Raw genomic sequence first — 13,289 nt, 5'->3', positions numbered from 1 at the left:
GGGACTTGATCTCTGTCTTCTCTTGGGCCAAAAGTGATGTGAGAGGACTTCCTGAACAACACCTAATCATCTCCGTTTCCTTTATCTTCATACATGGTTTGTACAAGTGTCCAATACACCTGCAATTAGATATGGCATAAAATTTGGTGAACTGTTGTTGTCCTGGATAACCAAAATAAATATTGCATATTTTATATTAGAAATCACTTCATAAATATGCATGTATGCAATATTTTTTATCGTATTCAAGGTAATCATGTCCTCATCAATTGTGTATCCAAGAAATGTTCAACATGTATGAACAAAATGTGTGATGTGTGCAATAAAAATGTACAATGTGTACTGAGGAAATATAACCGATGAAAACCAATAAAGAAACAAGAATGATAAAGAAAATCAATGAATGGAAAAGGAAAAAGGGTAACTAATGAAAACAGTAAAAACTGAGAAAGAAATAAAAACTAAAGAGAAAAAATGAGTCAAAACAAGAAAGAAAGAAAAGAACTAGAGAAATCATCGAGAAAAGAGAGAGAAAACAGTGAACACCGAGAAAATAAATGAATAAAATCAGAGAAAAAATTAAAGGAAAAATAAAAAACCAAAAGAAAAGGAAAAAAAGAAATTGAAGTAAACCGCGCAAAACAAAGGAAAACAGGGAAAGCCAAAAAAGTTTGATGAAAACCAAAGCAAAATAAAAGTGAAAACATTGGAAAACAAAGAAAATTGAAGAAACCCAAAAAACCCTAAGAAAAACCATTACACAAGAGTAAAAGCTGTGAGGACAGTGCTACAATGTCGGATAGACGTATTGTAGTGTGTGGAGATAAGCCCTCAAAAGAGGGAAACATACATCTCGCAATAAGCGAGATATTGCTCCCACAGTCGTTATAGGGACCTCGTATGTGATGCACGACCTCTTAGTTGACACATGTTTACGTCAACTTTCTTTTTTTTAGGGAATGTGTACGTCAACTGGGGGTGTCTTTGCTGAAGGCAAGGCAAATGGGTCGGCCACTTTGCCCCGTCAGTAATTTTTTTTGTTTTCTTTGATTTTTAGTCAGTTCTTTGAAAAAGTATTGTTTTCCTAGGAGCTGGATATTTCAAAAACTTAGTAACAATAGAAAACTATATTTTAGAAAATTCTTCATTATATGTTTTATAAAAAATTATCCTATATTTAAAAATGTAGTGTGTATTAAAAGTTTCCTCATATAATTTAAAAAGTACATCGTATGCTAAAACTATTGTATATAAAAAATGCTCATCATTTATTATAAAAAAGACATTTTGTGTGTATTTAATAAATGTTTATCTTTCACAAGAAAACAATTGTAATTGTAAAAATCTTCACCATATATAGAAAAACCTATATAAAAATAATCTGAAAGAATAAAATTAAAAAGACTCGAGAACTGAAAAGGAGAAAAATAAAAATCGGAACAAAAAACCTCACACAAGGAAAAAAAATAAAATTCTGAAAAAAAAAACAGCTGAAAAAGAAACAGTTGAAGACTTGCATCTGCAAAACCACGACTACTAGTAGAATGTCCGTGCGTTGCTACGGGCTAGAATGCATATAAATAAATCGAATAAATGATTAGGTCATCTCGAAGGTCAAAACTCATTTCTTCTTCATACGTCTGGCATGTTCAGACATCAAATGGTCCTCGACTGAGGTCCGTCTGGGCGGTCCGGGGGATAAACATGGTTTGTCCGGATTATTCGACATGTTATCTCCAACACGCGGTCCACAAAAAACCTCAGCCCAGGATGCACCCTTCCCTTTTCCTAGTGGACCCTTCCCTTCCCGCTCGTTTCCTGTCGTAGCGGGACATTTCTTGCTGGAGTTCTTTCCTTTTAGATCAACACCTTCACCATGGTGCCCTCTCCCCTTCACATCAGAATTTTCTGCGGACCGCCAAAAAGGAGTCCCTTGCCAACCTGCCTGCTCTCCGCCCTGATCCCCTTACCCAATGTTCGTGTCGATCCACCACCGCCATCAAGGAAGACGAGACATGCGCTGCCCGTGACGCCCCCAAGCCAAGAAGGCAGATCTGATGTCGCCTGAGCCATTGTCATGTTGCAGCATAAATAGTTGAATGCCATGCATTATCACGAAACAAAATATGTTGTCCTTCAATGGGCATGCAACTGATATGCCACCGTGTCCAATATTCAATCTTGAACGAACCAGTCAATGCATTTACCCTTTTATTCTAACTAAAAAATTGTACGACTTGATGCAAAAATAGAAGAGCTCGCTCATGCAATTTGCTGCAAAACCATCTCTATTGAAATGCAATTTGCCATATTTTTTAAAGTAGGGAAATTATTCTGTCCAGACAGCCGTAACTGAACATACCAATCCCAACCACATCCCGCTCACTCTCAACCCTCATTCTTTGGAGCAAATCCGCTAACTCGTGTTTTAAGTGAGCCAGTGATCGACGTCATCGTGGCAGGCAGCAGCAAGGGACAAGGGTGGCAACCACATTCCTATCTTAGTGCTAACGAACGAAATGAACTACGGACTCACCTTTAATGGTAGAGATAATATCATGAAGTACCAAATAAATCATATTGCTATTTAAATTATAATGCATGACGTTTTATCTAAAAAAATATGTGTCTTTGTGCAGAAACATATTGTACTACAAACTGGACAGAATTATTCTCAATCGTATTAGAAATATCTGTCGGGAAATGAATTAATTAAGAGTCAATAAATAAAATGTGTGCTAGCATCAGCCAGCACGGCATGCACCTTACTACCACCGATCCTTTTGATCACCATTAGCTTTTTATGCACAGTAGACACATCCAAACCCCATCGTCAGGCTTCCCAATCAACTGGTCACGCGACATGCTACAGATTTCTTGCGCTGCATCAGGGCAGGTGCGCATGCAGTGGGAAGCAGACGAGGAAGTCGGTGGCTGTACTGCTGCTGCTTCCACTCATCACGACTCTTTGTAAATATAAATATCCTTTGTCAGCAATGCCAAAACATGGTCAGGCATCCCCACATCATGATAGATAGCAGGACAGGTTGCACAGTTCATACACTTACGAAATCATGACACTAAATAAATATTTAATTCATTTAATTCTTTTGTTTTCTTGATGCAATAAAAAATATAGTAGGGTCATGCCTTACTGTTTTTAGGGTAAAAAGTAAAGTCAATCTATTAATCAGCATAATCAGTCATGTTTGGAACTAATACTACATAGGTTCTCAGTCCGACTTATTTAGTATTTGCACTTTCTCATTTTCTAACCCGACAATAAGTCTCCGATTTTTGGATGGTGTAAAACTTAGGAAATAATAATATAATAACACCATGTCGACCTTATTTATTTAGCATAAAAACATTGCACTACAGAATGAACACTACAGGCGCCCCGTGATACAAGAAGTTTCTTACCTTTGATTCCGCTCTCAACTCGATCCAATTCTCATAAGCCTGTCGAAATATTCCATTAGCACCATATAATTCATCATTTCTTTTTTGCAGAAATGGTTTCTCATCCTCACAAGATTTTTAAATCATTAATCTGTTAGTAAACCGGCTTCCTTCTTCAAAATCTAGAAAAGAGAAGATGGGCGTCATTATGAAGCTTGATGAAAATCAAATAGAAAATAACAAGATGTCGCTTCTAAAATAACATCGTGATCGTTAATGTGACCCTTTTGATGGAATGCTTCACTGGTTTCAGCCATTGTGCCCATATTGGAACATTCTTGCTTCCTTTGGGCTTTCATTTCATTAACCTCTTCAATGAGAAAAGCTACTCTTCGTTCAATAAAATGGTCTCATGTTCCATGGTATTATCTTCCCTCACGAGTCATGATCTAAAACATCGGAATAGTTTTAAGATAAGATGCAAGATGAAAAACCATATAATAATGTAACACAAGAACGGGAATACAGTCACCTGCGCAAAATTATTACAAACTCCTCAATTTCTTCAACTGAATTTGCTTGATTCAACTACAGAATCACTGAGCATCCACTGTCTAAACCATTCCTCTTATGAGCCTACAATAATTAATCAAAAAGTAAGAAACATGCTAAGGAAAGAAAGGGAGATATGAACATTTGGAGGTATGTTACTTTTTTTTTCTTGCATTAATTGCTTCTCTTTACTGAGTCAAATGATTCAGATGAATTAGCATCTTTTGCCCTTGCCCAGACGTCATCACCCACAAGTTCTGGAACCTCTATTATGAAGTACTTATGTGGACTAATGAACCTGTATATTTACCATGAAGAACACCATTAGAGTAGAAGAGATGTCACTACCGGCCATGCTCTAGAATATATGAATCACCGATGCCAATGTGGCGCACCACCTCAAATACCAGCATCTTGATGTTCCCTGTTTTACAAAGATGAAAATCATATGGAGACAAAGAAAAAAGTCAAAACATGCTAGAGAAAGAAGTAGTTTCACGTGTAGCAATACTAAAGAAGCCTTGTGCGGTTCGTCTAACAAAACAAAGAACTGAGCTTTGATTGTAGCTGCATTTAAAATACATGATAGTCCACAATCCAGATTTTAACTTTGATTGTAGCAATACTAAAGAAGCCTTTTGAGGTCTTTAGCTCCTTTTTCTCTCCAACAGTATGGATTATTTGTTACCACTACTCATAGCTAGTTACACCGCATGATCTTGCATTCCATCCCGGCCAGGATCACTTTACCTTTATATTGGATTTTCTGGTGCTAGTACACCATACCAACACACATAATACATACATCTTTGTATGTGTCCTAAAATTGGCACATGGAAATAAAATCCGAATATTTTGAGAGACAAATAACTCGATTTGATAACAAAGAAAGTGTCAGTTTTATTATGAACTAACAACACAAGCACTCTAGCACACCATGGCGACTTTTTGCCTCCTGGATCTCAAAGGTAAGCTAATTTTGTCATGTGAAAACGTAGCAAACATGACTATTTCATTCAAGTTTCGACAAAAGTTTTGTGGATACTGGAAAGCGCTAACTCTGGCAGCAAAAGGAAATTCCACATTAGGTTAGTAGCTGCTAAGAAATCAGGGATCGGTTTATGTACACCAATAAAGCTAGCAATTAGCAGTACTAAAATTTACAATATGCAATTGTATCATGAAAGTGGGGATCAGGAACATGTTTCAGTAGACAAATCGTCCATCTAACTCAACGTAGAAGTTCCTATGATGGTGTAGAGTTAATCGCCTCATGAATAAACACTTCGAGAAAATTTCTGTGGTAACATAAGTAATCAATTCCAGAACTGCAATGTAAGAGGGCAGATTTTCACATCGGGCAGGCTTTGCCGGCCTAGGCTCGGACCGGTGCAGCGTCTGCAGCTGGCAGGCGCTTGTCGCGCCAAGAACAATGGAGAATCAATCCTGCCGAGGTCCCCAACGTCTTCGACGCGAGTAGAAGTTGGGAGGTCGACCCTGCGGATGCCTACTTAACTTCAGCTTTCACCGCCTTGCGGGGCTTCTTCCAGGCCCACCAGGTCATGGTGACGCTGCCACGGGGAGCACTAGGAACACGGCCATGAAGAGGGTCCAACTAACCTGTCGCCGCCGCCGATGCCAGTGAGTTCAGAGGTTGGGAGGTAGAGCGTGATGGTCACCGCGAGTCTAGCAGCGAACCCCTGCGCATGGCCTCGTCCTCGGCTGCGTCAGTGCCAGTAACTCGCTCCTCAAGGTCGAACACCATGGCGGCGATGCGGACGGCGACGCACACGATGGCGAGCATGAGTGCATGACGATGAACGAGGCCATCTCATGAAGGAGTAGCACAGATAGGGAGGGCCGGTGCGGGTGGCGGCGGGACCGCAATCACTGGCTACGAGGGGGAAGAAATTTTCTTTGCCCTAGATCGTGGGTGCGTGGAGGACTGGAGGGTCGCACAAGGAGAGAAACCGAGAAAAGAACGAGTGTGTGCTGGTCTAGCGACAATTATGGATCGTGAGGTGTGCATGCCGTGGTAGAGTTGTCTCGTTTTATGTTTTTCTTTCTTCTGTAAACCGGAGGTGTGGAAGTGGGATGTACATACGGTGAAAGAAAATCGGTGGCACAGTGGGACAATCAATCGAAGAGGGGTGGAGACAAACGAATGAGATGACGTATGGACTGCTCTGAGCAGAAATTATTTGTTTCCTGAAAATCTGTTATTTGTTTTCTAAATTTCTTTTTACAAAAATTTCTAAAATAAATTGCATTAATTAAAGGATCGGTTGATTTGGATAAATTAGGAAAGTTAGATCCGTGACTTCTGTATGTTAGAAAAGTGCTGATTTGCAATAAAACAATGGAGAGAGAAATAATCGATAGAGAAGAAAACCAGTGTGGGAGGGGTGGTGGGAGGTGGGAGGAAATAAAACCGGACGAAAATAAAAACTAGAGTACCAGACTATCAACTGCTTCATTAGGAATAGACATAGAGATATGCACATGAGATGCTCGCTGCATCCAACAGCAGCAAGCCGCATAGGGGCGGCCCTGTTTGGCTAGGGGATTATTTGTGTGAGGTGCTGATGTATCGCGTATACTGTAGGCCGATACTCCAACGACTAATCACTGAAGCCCGATTACTGCAACATACTAGTAGAATGCTCGTGCGTTGCTACGGACTTTTAACAAAATTACTTGTTGCAAATGTTTTTACTTTTTTACTGGTTCCATATGTTAACATATTGCATGTCAAATTTTGCATATATAAGAAAGATAGATAGTAATAGACCGAAAATAATTAACATCCACAATGTATTTCAATCAAAAAATGTAGATGATGTATACATAGAAAGACTTATCAGATCTGATGCATAAAATAAAGTAAGTGGTACAGAAATATGATAGCACCTGGATTCCTTCTTATGTGAAGGTTGTCCATTGTTATTATCCATTAATTAAAGATAACACATTGAGTATTTTGAACCCTTCAAACAAATGTTCCAATGCACTGCTCATTCCATCTGAAATTGGTTGTTACTCAAACGGATGTAGCAAGCACTATTTTCAGTGTGATGACCCACAAGTATAGGGGATCTATCGTAGTCCTTTCGATAAGTAAGAGTGTTGAACCCAACGAGGAGCAGAAGGAAATGATAAGCGGTTTCCAGCAAGGTATTCTCTGCAAGTACTGAAATAAGTGGTAACAGATAGTTTTGTGATAGGATAATTTGTAACGAGCAACAAGTAACAAAAGTAAATAAGGTGCAGCAAGGTGGCCCAATCCTTTTTGTAGCAAAGGACAAGCCTGGACAAACTCTTATAAGATGTAAAGCGCTCCCGAGGACACATGGGAATATCGTCAAACTAGTTTTCATCACGTTCATATGATTCGCGTTCGGTACTTTGATAATTTGGTATGTGGGTGGACCGATGCTTGGGTGCTGTCCTTACTTGGACAAACATCCCACTTATGATTAACCTCTATTACAAGCATCCACAAATACAACAAAAGTATTAAGGTAAACCTAACCATAGCATGAAACATATGGATCCAAATCAGCCCCTTACGAAGCAACGCATAAAGTAGGGTTTAAGCTTCTGTCACTCTAGCAACCCATCATCTACTTATTACTTCCCAATGCCTTCCTCTAGGCCCAAATAATGGTGAAGTGTCATGTAGTCGACGTTCACATAACACCACTAGAGGAGAGACAACATACATCTCATCAAAATATCGAACGAATACCAAATTCACATGACTACTAATAGCAAGACTTCTCCCATGTCCTCAGGAACAAAAGTAACTACTCACAAAGCATAAACATGTTCAAAATCAGAGGGGTATTAATATGCATATAGGATCTGAACATATGATCTTCCACCAATTAAACCAACTAGCATCAACTACAAGGAGTAATTAACACTACTAGCAACCTACTAACACCAATCCCGTACTTGGAGACAAGAATTGGATACAAGAGATGAACTAGGGTTTTGAGATGAGATGGTGCTGATGAAGATGTTGATGGAGATTGCCCTCTCCCGATGAGAGGAGCGTTGGTGATGACGATGACGATGATTTCCCCCTCCGGGAGGGAAGTTTCCCCGGCAGAACAGCTCCGCCAGAGCCCTAGATTGATTCCGCAAAGGTTCCGCCTCGTGGCGGCGGAGTTTCGTCCGAGAAGATGGCTTATGATTTTTTTTCCATCGGAAGACTCCATATAGCAGAAGATGGCCACCGGAGGGCCACCAGGGGGCCCACGAGGTAGGGGGCGTGCCCTGGGGGGTAGGACGCGCCCCCACCCTCGTGGGAAGGGTGTGGCCCCCCTGGTGAGGTTCTTGCGTTCAGTATTTTTTATATAATTGGAAAACATCATCCGTGAAGTTTCAGGACTTTTGGAGCTGTGCAGAATAGGTCTCTAATATCTGCTCCTTTTCCAGCCGAGAATCCCAACTGTCGGCATTCTCCCTCTTTATGTAAACCTTGTAAAATAAGAGAGAATAGGCATAAGTATTGTGACATAATGTGTAATAACAGCCCATAATGCAATAAATATTGATATAAAAGCATGGTGCAAAATGGACGTATCAACTCCCCCGAGCTTAAACCTCGCTTGTCCTCAAGCAAAAAGCCGAAATCGAAAAATATGTCCACATGTTTAGAGATAGAGGTCTCGATAAAAATAAAACACGGACATGAGGGCATCATGATCATTCTTAGAACAGCAACTTACATAATTCTTTGTCATATAATATCTGATGCTAGAGTAATAATTTAATCACAATATCAAGTATGAATCGTAAACTTCATTGAAAACTAACAAACTACAATCTTGGTCATTGAAGCAATTGCAATTTATCATAACATAGGAAAGAGTCAATGTATAAGAGCTTTTCAGCAAGTCCACATACTCAACTATCATATAATATTTCACAATTGCTGACACTCACGCAACACTTATGGGTATGGAGTTTTAATTGGACACAGAGAAAGATAGGGGTTTATAGTTTTGCCTCCCGACGTTTTACCTCAAGAGTAATGTCAACAGTAATAGTTCATGAAAAATCACATACAATTAGCCATATATACCAGGATCTTTCCAACATATTGTGCTTGCCAAAGGATAAAATGTAAAAAGGAAGGGTGAAGATCACCATGACTCTTATGCAATGTAGGAGATAAAAGTATAAGATAGGCCCTTCGCAGAGGGAAGCAGAGGTTGTCATGCGCTTTTATGGGTTGGATGCACAAAATCTTAATGCGAAAAAACGTCACTTTATATTGCCACTTGTGATATGGACCTTTATTATGCAGTCTATCGCTTTTATTACTTCCATATCACACGCTCGTATAAAGCTTATTTCCTCCACACAAATCAATCATACATATTTAGAGAGCAATTTTTATTGCTTGCACTGATGACAACTTACTTGATGGATCTTACTCAATCCATAGGTAGATATGGTGGACTCTTATGGCAAGACTGGTTTAAGGGTGTTTGGAAGCACAAGTAGTATCTCTACTTGGTGCAATGAATTTGGCTAGCATGAGGGGGAAAGGCAAGCTCATCATGTTGGAAGATCCAAGACAATATAATTTATCTCAGATGTAAGAAAACATAACCCATTACGCTGTCTTCCTTGTCCAATGTCAACTCTTTAGCATGTCATATTTTAATGAGTGCTCACAATCATAAAATATGTCCAAGATAGTATGTTTATATGTGAAGACCTCTCTTTCTTTATTACTTCCTATTAATTGCAACGATGACCAAAACTGTGTTTGTCAACCCTCAATAACTTTTATTCATCATACTCTTTCTATGTGAGCTCATTACTCTCCATAAGACTCATATGATCTCTTTGTTTCTTTTTATTTCTTTCTTTTTTCTTTTATTCCTTTAGGATCATGGCAAAATAATCAAGCCCTTGACTCAACACTAATCTTTATTATATAGCTCACGGACTCGATTACATAGAAGGATAATAAGGCAAAACTCACAACTAGATCATATTAAGAACTTTTATTCTACTAGATCAAGATATTACCAAAAGGATCGAACTAAGAAAAACGATAAAGATAAAAGTGATGGTGATACGATACCGGGGCACTCCCCCAAGCTTGGCAGTTGCCAAGTGGAGTGCCCATACCAGATACTCAATTCTTCTTTGTTGGTGGAGACGGTGGTGATTTTGTTGATGGCGTAGGCTTGTCGTCCTCCTTCCAAGGCATAGGCTCGCCATCATAGAAGGAAGACCGAGTCTCCGGGATCCTCAAATCTGCAGCCAAACTCATCCTTTTGAATCTATATTCATACTCACAGTTTTGATTTTGCAGGTCATAGATTTGAGCTTGAAGGTGCTCGATTTTCTCGTGAAGCTTGAAGATGGTCTCCCCGATGTTGTCGGCATCCAGCTTGTGTTTGTTGGTGAATTCTGTGATCATCATGTAGTTGGAGTTGAGTCCACGCTCCATCATCCCCTGACACTTGAAAACTTGTTGCTCCATTGCTTCAAGCCTCGTCTCTACGCTTCCGGTCCCCTTTGGTCCCTCAGCATCACGGATGTGCAGCAACCCATCATGCATCTGAATGGTTTGAGGGTGTCACTGCACCTCCGCGAGGTAAGGGTTGATGACCTTCTTGAAGAAATTGTCCTTGGTGGCACTTGGAGACGTCATGATAACCTAGATCTGTCAGAAAAATAGCTCGAAACAAAGACAGGAGATTTTTGCGTGATACGGGAGTCAAAACCTCTGTGAGATTATATAATGAATTTTTACCAACCAAAATACGTGTCGTGTACGAAAACGGAGTCCGGAGAGCACACGAGGTGCCCACGAGGTAGGGGCGTGCCCAGTAGGGTAGGGCGCGCCCTCCACCCTCGTGGAGCCCTCGTGTCCTTCCCAGACTGCTGCTTATTTTTCTATTTTTCTAAATATTCCAAAACGGAGAAATATTGTCTTAAAAACTGTTTTGGAGTCGGTTTACTTACCGTACCACATACCTATTCCTTTTCGGTGTCTAAAACGTTCCAAAAAGTGTCCTTTATGTATTCCTCCGGGGTTATGGTTTCAATAACATTGGTTTCAACATTTATGGGATTACCTGAGATATAGTGTTTGATTCTTTGACCATTCACCACCTTCGGATTGGTGCCTTCGAAGTTGTTGATTTTTATGGCACCGGAATGGTAGACCTCCTTGATAACGTAAGGACCTTCCCATTTAGAGAGAAGTTTTCCGGCAAAAAATCTTAAACGAGAGTTGTATAGCAATACATAGTCACCTACATTAAACTCACGCTTTTGTATCCTTTTGTCATGCCATCTTTTAACTTTTTCTTTAAACAACTTGGCATTTTCGTAGGCTTGGGTTCTCCATTCATCAAGTGAGATAATATCAAATGACCTCTTCTCACCGGCAAGTTTAAAATCATAATTAAGTTCTTTAATAGCCCAATAAGCCTTGTGTTCTAGTTCGAGAGGCAAGTGACATGCTTTTCCATAGACCATTTTATACGGAGACATACCCATAGGATTTTTATATGCAGTTCTATAGGCCCATAATGCATCATCAAGTTTCTTGGACCAATTCTTTCTAGACCTATTAACAGTCTTTTGCAAAATTAATTTGAGTTCCCTATTACTCAATTCTACTTGATCACTAGACTGAGGGTGATAAGGAGATGCAATTCTATGATTAACATCATATTTAGCAAGCATTTTACGGAAAGCACCATGAATAAAATGTGAACCACCATCAGTCATTAAATATCTAGGGACTTCAAATCTTGGAAAAATAACTTCTTTAAGCATTTTAATAGAAGTGTTATGATCAGCACTACTAGTTGGAATAGCTTCTACCCACTTAGTAACGTAATCAACAGCAACTAAAATATGTGTATATCCATTAGAGGAAGAAAAAGGTCACATATAGTCAAAGCCCCAAACATCAAATGGTTCAATAACAAGTGAATAGTTCATAGGCATTTCTTGACGTCTACTAATATTACCAATTCTTTGACATTCATCACAAGATAAGACAAACTTACGGGCATCCTTGAAGAGAGTAGGCCAATAAAAACCAGATTGCAGTACCTTATGTGCAGTTCTATCTCCAGCATGGTGTCCTCCATAAGCTTTAGAGTGACACTTGCGTAGGATATGTTCCTGTTCATGCTCAGGTACACAATGTCTAATAACACCATCTACTCCTTCTTTATAAAGATGTGGGTCATCCCAAAAGTAATGCCTCAAATCATAGAAGAACTTTTTCTTTTGCTGGTATGTGAAACTAGGTGGTATAAACTTAGCAACAATGTAATTAGCATAATCAGCATACCATGGAGCAGTATGAGAAGCATTTATGACATTTAATTGCTCATCAGGAAAGCTATCATCAATAGGTAGTGGGTCATCAAGCACATTTTCTAACCTAGACAAGTTGTCTACAATGGGGTTCTCAGCTCCTTTTTTATCAACAATATGCAAATCAAATTCTTGTAGCAAGAGAACCCATATAATAAGTCTAGGTTTAGCATCTTTATTTTCTATAAGATATTTAATAGCAGCGTGATCAGTGTGAATAGTTACTTTAGAATCAACAATATAAGGTCTAAACTTATCACAAGCAAATACAACTGCTAAGAATTCTTTTTCAGTAGTAGCATAATTTCTTTGAGCATTGTCTAGAGTTTTACTAGCATATTGAATAACATTTAGTTTCTTATCAACTCTTTGTCCTAGAACAGCACCTACAGCATAATCACTAGCATCACACATAATTTCAAAGGGTAAATTCCAATCGGGTGGCTGAACAATAGGTGCAGAGATCAATGCTTTCTTAAGTATTTCAAATGCTTATACACAATCATCATCAAAGACAAATGGTATATCTTTTTGTAATAAATTAGTCAGAGGCCGAGAGATTTTTGAGAAGTCCTTAATGAACCTCCTATAAAATCCGGCATGACCAAGGAAGCTTCTTATACCTTTGATGTCCTTGGGACATGGCATCTTTTCAATAGCATCAACCTTGGCTTTATCAACTTCAATACCTCTTTCAGAAACTTTGTGCCCCAAGATGATACCTTCATTAACCATAAAGTGGCACTTTTCCCAATTCAAGACAAGATTAGTTTCTTCACATCTCTGCAAAACTCGATCAAGGTTGCTCAAGCAATCATCAAAACAAGATCCATAGACGGAGAAATCGTCCATGAAAACCTCACAAATCTTTTCACAAAAGTCAGAAAATATAGCCATCATGCATCTTTGAAAGGTAGCAGGTGCATTACATAAACCAAAAGGCATACGTTTATAAGCAAAAGTAC

Source organism: Triticum urartu, chromosome 1 (genome assembly GCF_003073215.2).
Source record: "Triticum urartu cultivar G1812 chromosome 1, Tu2.1, whole genome shotgun sequence".
Taxonomy (NCBI): domain Eukaryota; kingdom Viridiplantae; phylum Streptophyta; class Magnoliopsida; order Poales; family Poaceae; genus Triticum; species Triticum urartu.
This window is presented reverse-complemented; position numbering follows the sequence as displayed.